This window comes from Talpa occidentalis, unplaced genomic scaffold (genome assembly GCF_014898055.3).
Source record: "Talpa occidentalis isolate TD23 unplaced genomic scaffold, MPIMG_talOcc4v2.1 talOcc4.2, whole genome shotgun sequence".
NCBI lineage: Eukaryota > Metazoa > Chordata > Mammalia > Eulipotyphla > Talpidae > Talpa > Talpa occidentalis.
Genome location: NW_023602073.1, coordinates 106010521 through 106018788, shown reverse-complemented (window position 1 = coordinate 106018788; position 8268 = coordinate 106010521).

The window sequence follows — 8268 nt, the reverse complement described above, 5'->3', positions numbered from 1 at the left end:
TCCCATTCATTAGCGCTTAGCCCTCATGACCTAGTCACTTACCCAAAGCCCTTACAAATACTGCCACATTGGAGATTAAGTTTCAACATAAAAATTTGGGAGTGACACAAACATTTAGCAACCGTTCTTATAAATAATAAGAAGAAATATATATTGTGTATTTGTTCCATTTCAGGAATGCCTCAGAGAGCTTCACATTTAATCCTTAAAATAACCCTTTGCAGAAAGTGACCATTATCCATTATCCCTATTAACAGCACATGGGGCTTAGAGCAGCTAGCTAATTTGCCCAAGGCTACAAATGTCTAAATGTTTTTTTTTTTTTTTTAAAGATTTATTTATTTATTTATACAAGCACTGGGTACAGTCAGAAGTGCGGGAGGGTGAGAGAATTCACCAGAGCCAGAGTGGGAAGCAGAGCAGGCAGAAGGAGCGAAGTCACTGCTGAGGGGAGCAGCGGGCGGCAGGAGAGGTCTGCGTGCCATGTGGGACCCTCCTCCGGTAGCTGGGGAGCAGCCGGGGATCGAACAGGCGCTGCAGAGGCTGCGTCCAGCTCAACCGCTGTGCCACCAGGGAGGCCCTCAAATATACCACTCTTATCTTCCTAACTCTACTACTGCTTTTCTAACAGGAGTTTCTCAGCTTCTGATATGGGTACATATATGAGAAGGAAAGAAAAACGCAATTCAAAAGGGAAAGAGGCTGTCTATACTGTTTCTTTAAACATCATAACCTTCTTGGTTCCATTATTACACTTTCACCATTTAAAAATATCAGTTGGAAATCATAAGCATACTTTAGTTTTAAATAATATATTGGCTATAATTTAAATTCGCAAGGTGTTTAGCTGTTCTCTAGGCAGAAATCTGCAAAAGTATGCCATGAGGGTATGTTCTGACAGGACAGTGTTAAAAGATAATATGAAGCTAGACAGTTTCTACAGCAAGATATTCTACCTGTACATATATTTCAGAAATTGAAAAATAATTGTTTTAAAACAACACATTGAGATCTTTGGTTAGGCTGTGAGGACATTTAAATGTAACAAGCATATACCAAGCACTCTACGAATATAAACCTTATTTGCATTTTTCACACCAAAAGATCTCTTTGAGAGTAATATATAGAAAGTATTAAGCTGTGCAAAAGAACCTTTCCTATAAAAATGCCATTCACTCAACAGAAGGAGCTTCAGTTTTAAGATGACATCTTTCTTCCAAAAGTATATTAAACCCCCTCCCATAGTTATTACGTTGGAAGAGAGGCAACATTTTCACCCGAGTCTTATTTGATCTTGAAAACTGATTCCAAGGTCACTAGACAGTGACAATAATAGAAGAAACAGGCTAATCCCTTTATTATGTTTTTTTCAACTTGGCCAAAGAATTAGAGAAAGTGGAGCAACTCCTTATTTCCAGAATCTTACAACTGCCTTTGCTCTGAAGATATGACTTGCAGCCAGCAAAGACAGTAAGTAGTAAGGCACAAACCATGACTCCAGCTCATAGCTGCAGATTGTTCTCTGGTTTAGAGCACCACTTCTAGAGATTGCCAGAAAGTAAAAAAAGAGCAAAAATGTAAAGTGAATGCAGCTAAGAGAAGCCAGACTTCAAACTGAATAAATGTATTTTATAAATTAGTGAACATAATATGATACACTCATATTTCAACTAAGATAAAGCTAATCTCTCACAAAATGTCAGGGACATGTCAAACAAAAACCTTTGTATCAAAACAGAGAAATTATAAATAGTTTTATAGTCCATTGCTTTATATAATTTATATCTTATTCTTTGGGTTTCAATTGAAATAGCTGTAAGTTAAAGAAATGAATTTGGCGACTATATAGACATAGCTTCTCTGTTTTAAAATTATATACATTGAGAAAATAATTAAGCAAGCATAACAAACAAAATAAATGTTGCCAATAACTTTCTTGGTTACCTTTTTTTTTTCTTTTACCAAAACATAGTGTTTAAAAAAAAAAAAAAACACTTATTAGCAAGTTTTCTTCCATTTTAGTACTTGTCCATTTGATTTCCATTTATTATGTTGTATGTTTTTTGAGGAAAGTAGAATCGTATAGTGGAAACTATAACATGTAATGAAGACATAAATACTGCAATGGAAAAGGAAAGACATTTGGTCAGAGAAAACTGTGCTTGATTTGAACTGTATTTCTTAAAGTGTGTCTTTGGGTAAGGCTCTAAAATATCCTCAGTTTCAAATTCTTAATTTTGTAAGGTAGAAATTACAATTACTATATTGAAAAGTGTTCTCTATTTTAAATTGTGTTTATAGTACATCAGGATAGTGTTGATGTTCTAAACCTGCACTCTCTAATACGGTGGACACTAGACAGACATGGCTAGTTAGTGAGTAAAATGTGGTTATTGCAACCGAGATCCTGAATTTTATTTTATTAATTGATGCTAATTGTATTTAACTTTTGTAATTAATATTAATGTGAATCAATAAATTCTAAAATTATACTTTAATTAGTACAAATTGATCTAATATGAATTTATTTATTTTTTAAAAGATTTATTTATTTATGCACACAGGAGCTGGGGTACAGCTCAGAGATGCGGGGGATGAGAGGATTCACCAGAGACAGAGCAGGCAGACTGAAATACACTGCTGAGGGGAGCAGCGGGCGAGAAAGGAGAGGTCTGTTGCGCCATGTGGGTTGCTCCCTGGCTAGCTTGGGATTGAACTCGTGCTGCAGAGGCTTCAGATTGCTTCATAGTGAGATGCTTATCCCCTTGCACCACCAGGGAGGCCCCTAATATGAATTTAAAGAGATAACATCTCAAAATGTGCTCTATAAAAATTTGATGACATTTTCAATAAAGAAAAATGTAAGTGTGCTTGGAATAACTTGGATAGGAAAGTCAAAAGTTTGTTTGTTTGTTTGTTTTTTAAATTGAGGTAACATTGGTTTTTTAACACTTATGTGTTACCTTTATAGTAAGTCTTGAGATTGGATAGTGTTAGTTCTTCAGTTTTGTTCTTTTCCTACTGTACTTTTCTAAATCAAGATCTGGTGCATGCCTTAAAGAAACTATAACCATTGTTTATCAGAAAATGTAGACATGAACCTCAGGAAATCTACTTTATACCAGAATAAGCTGCAAAAAAAATTGTACCATTTTTGTATGTCACATAAAAATGGCACTTCTATGTACAAGATGCCCCTACAATACACCATCTGTTCTGTGAATTCTGTGTTCTCGGTCAGTTGCCTCTGTCTTTCTAGTTCTTTTACTTAAGAAATATTTCATGCCATATTGCAATAACTATTTAAAGATATTATATTCATTGGGTAGAATGTTTTAATACTACCCATTTACACCTTGCACATACTTCCCTCTATGGAAAATTATTAATATCTAAGAAATTGGCATCCAATAACATGTCACTTTCATAGTAACTTACAGTTTTTCCTTATTATAACAGTCTTGTTTAAACATTTGTCAAACATTATACCTTAAGTCATGAAATAAAAGAATCTATGATATGTTCTAGTCTCTGCTTTGTAGCTCTGACAAAACATTCATGATTGCTATTCTTGGCACTGACCTCTAGCTGGTCTATTTTTCTTCTAAAGAAAGATGGCAATCATCTTTTGCTCACCTTTCCCTATCTTCAAATTAAAAAAATCTAAAAATAATAAAAAATAAATTTGTACCCACTATCAAATTCTTGCAAATATTAAATAAGTCCAAGAATTTGAAAACGTTGTCACTATGAGTTAAGTTTTTCTACTCATTAAATCAGCTTAATCTTAGATACTGAAAATTAATTGAGAACATACTGTAATATAGTAGGTCACCCAGAGTGTTTGCAAGATTAAGGAAATGCGATGTAATAAAAAGGAATAGATGACAATAGTTTGTATCATCAATAAAACCAAACAATTGAAGTGTGTAAGAGTTGAGTGAATGAAAAAAGACTGATATGATCAGATGTCAAATGTTGGAAAGGCATTCTAGGCAGGAGATACAGTGTGAATAGCTATATGAAATGACAGCAATTTTAATTAAAGTATATTTTTTTATTGAAATTCATTCATTCATTCAGATAAATCAAGTCAATTTTAAATATATTGACTAAGATTCCAAGTGTTCCTGACAATGAGTAAAGTAAGGACAGAATTTTTTTTTTTTATTTTCCTGATAGTCTGGTATCATTGGAGGTAAACTTTATTATTACCCAACTTATTAGTGAACTGTGAATGATTTTTTTGATTTTTCTTATTCATGAACATTTAATTAATTTTTAGACCTAAAACATTTTTCTATAGAATCCTTGGTTCCTACATTACAAATAATGAAAGGTTTATTACTTCTCTACTAATCTTTCTAAGTATAAATCTGTTAGACTTGGTACATAGGACCAAGGGCTTTCACTTGAAAAGAAGTGGTGTTCTGGGACATAACTGCTTGTCTTTTTATTGGAAGTAAATCATACAAAGAAGAGCACAGATATCATGTTACAGCCTGATGACATCTTAGAAATTGAACTCATGTGTATAAAAAACTCTGATTGAGAAATAGGTCATTAACACCCCCAAAGAGCTTAAGAATAGTTTTTGTGCTTTCTGTATTTCTATATATGAAAGGTTGTTCACTTCTGAATTCTAAGATCGATGTGTCTTGCCTGATTTGAATTGTATATCAATGAAATACTGCATGTGTTTTCTTCACCTTTTTACTGTTTTTCCTAATATTATACTTGTGGTATTCATTCATTCATGTTGCATGCAATAGCAGTTTTTGTTCTAATTACTATATATTATTATTATTGTTTTTTTAAGATTTACTTATTTATTTATACAAGCACTGGGTACAGTCAGAAGCGTGGGAGGGTGAGAGAATTCACCAGAGCCAGAGAGGAGAGCAGAGCAGGCAGAGTGGCGAAGTACACTGCTCAGGGGAGCAGCGGGCAGCAGGAGAGGTCTGCACGCCATGTGGGACCCTCGCCTGGTGGCCAAGGATCGATCCGGGGCTGCAGAGGCTGCGGGAAGCTTTGCAACCCAGCCCTCAACTGCTGTGCCACGGAGGAGGCCCATCTAATTACTATATATATTCAGTTGAAGGAGTATAAATGAATTTTTTTATTCATTATATGCCTGTTGGATATTTTTCTTGATTTTCATTTTAGCTATTATGACTATGGGCTCCATGAATATTCTTGTCTATGTTTTTTGATAAAAATACATCTATTTCTAATGTATAAGAATGAAAAATATAATTTCTGTATCACAGTGTTGACATAAAACTGGCTCTAGTAAGTATTCCCAGTTTTCCAAAATGATCTTTTAAGTTTATATTCCATGAGAAATGTTTGCATTTAATTTACTAAACACTCTTACCAGCCCTTGGTATTATCTAGTGTTTATTCATTTTAGCCATTCTAGTGGGTGTGTAGTTTATATCATAGTTTTTGTTGGCATTTCCCTTGTAACTATTCACGTTTAATATATTTTTATATGTTTACTATACATATTACATCATTTGTGAAGTAGCACTTCAAGTATTTGCTGCCATCTTAAAATTGGATTATCTTCAATTTTTTATTGATTTTTATCAGTAACTTATATATCTATATTTGAGTACATTGCCAAATATATGTCTTACATATATTTTATATAGTTCTTTTGATATTTGTTTTATGTTCTTCAATATTATTAATATTTTATTTAGTGTTTTTTATTATTTAGATATATTAACTATTAAGTTATGTTTTGAATATATGAGAGATAAAAATCTTAGTAGCCTTCAGTGAAGCGAATCTTTTAGTAATACACATACACACACGCACATGTGCGTGCACACACACACTTATGTTCCTTATTTGTTGTAAAGTCTTGTTTTAAAGTTTATTTTGTCTAATATAAATGTAAGACAACCTTAATTGGTTAGTATCAGTGCAGAACATATATAAAATATTCATCTTTTAACTATGTTCATTTACATTTTTGTAATTAATGACAAACTGATTTATTTTTGTTATAGCACTTTGAACGCTATATTTATCCATTTTCTATGAATATTTCCCAATTCCTATTTTATTTCGGCACCCTCTTAAGATATTCTTATGCATTTATATATATTTTCTCATTATTTATTTTAATCTATTTTGAAATTACACTTTATTTCAATTATTTTAAATTCTATCAATTTTCATGTTCATATATAACTAAATTCAGAACTTAATATCTTCAACTTACTTTGCAAATGGATATTTTTAGAATTTTTACTTTTATCATCCCTACCACTTGTTTCATACTATCATTGACCAATATTTTGTCTTACAATTTTATATATAAAATTTATTTTTTAAAAAATGTTGTCAGTATAATTCAGGTATTGAAATTACATAATTTCAAATGTTACATTTTCTTGGCATTCTAACCTTGTTTGAAAGTTAGACCTCATCTCATTGGCATTTTCATTCTTCTTGAATTATTTAATAAATGAGTTTTTATTAATTAAATATATGGTGTTTTTTACCTAGAGATTTTTTTTAAAGATTTATTTATTTATGCATACAGAGCTGGGGGTACAGGCCAGAGATGTCGGGGGTGAGAGGATTCACAAGAGACAGAGTGGGGAGCAAAACAGGCAGATCAACTGAAGTACACTGCTGAGGGGAGCAGTGGGTGAGACAGGAGAGGTCAGCTGTGCCATGTGCGTTGCCCCCTGGTGGGCCTGGGATTGAAGTCATTCTGCAGAGGCTGCAGATTGTTTCATAATGCAGTGCTTAACCCCTTGCGCCACCAGGAAGGCCCTATCCTACAGATATTTTTTACTCTTATCTTGAATATGTTTTGATAATATAGAATTCTATGTTGATATTTTTTTGTTGTTAAAACTTTAAACATATTATTTCATTGCCTTTCTGTTTTTTTTTTTTTTTTTTTTTTTTTGGTGGATTCTGAAATGTCTATTGTGTATCGAATGTCATTTATTTTAGGAACCTATTTTCCTCTCTCTTATTTGCCTTAAATTATTCTCTTTGTACTTGTTCTCAAGTTTTATTTGGATTTCTAAGGTATGTATTATCTTTTACTTATTCTCCTGGAGTTCATTTTGTATCCCAAATCTCAGGATTCAAATATTTCAGCAAGTTGTAGAAATTTTTGAGCATTTACATCTTTCAATATGTTGTCTCTATCATATTTTTAAAACTATTTTCTCCAATTCAGATCCTATTTATTCTTATAGTGAACCTTCACACTCTATCAATTTAAAAAAAAAAAAATTGCTTTCCCTGTGACTATCTTTGCTGTATTGTGGGTAACTTCTCAGTAATTCTCTAGTTCCTACTGCTTGCAATAGTGCTATTTATCCCTTCTATTTAGTTCCAAAAATTTTGGTTTGTTTTAATTAGGAATTATATCGATTTGTTTTCCAAAATGTCTTGTCAAAATTAAAAAAAAATGATTATCTTATCATATTTTTATTGTGTCACTTCTTTATCACAACTTTGTCTTTTACTTCTTTATTCAATATATTACTTAAAAAAAAAAAACAGTGAACAAACAAAGAATCAGAATAAGGATAAAACTTGCAAGCTGACAATAGATCTCAGGTCAGGGAAAAGAGTCAAAAAAGGGGAGGGAAGAGCACAAGGGACGCTGGTGATGGGTTATGGGTGTCCTGGGAGTGGGAGATCTATGGGGACTACACTCTAGGAGAGATATCAAATTCTGTCCAAAAATTAGCAATGATTTGAGAAAATAAATACATAAATATCTTCATTATTTAAAGTTATATGCATTAATATAGTGTCCAATTTCACAAATATTCTATCTGTTGGCACTATTTAAACTTTTAATCATTTTAACCATCTGGTTAGTAAGTATGTAAGTGTTATCTTTGAGACCTCCCCTGATGGCACAGTGGTTGAGTGCTGGGCTGCGAAACTGCCCACAGCCTCTGCAGTGCCAGTTTGATCCCCGGCCACTGGGGAGGGTCCCATATGGCGCGACAGACCCCAAGTGTGTTGCCCACTGCTCCCCTCAGAGGTGCATTTTGTCAGTCTGACTGTTCTGTTCCCTGCTCTGGCTCTAGTGAATCCTCTCATCCCCTGCATCTCTGGCCTGTACCCCAGTTCTTGTATGCATAAATAAATAAATAAATCATTTAAAAAAGTGTCCTTTTTGTTTTAATGCTTTTTATTATGGCTACTGAAACTTAAACTCATTTTATTTTATGTATATCATTTTATTTATATGCTATTTTAAAATATTTATCAATA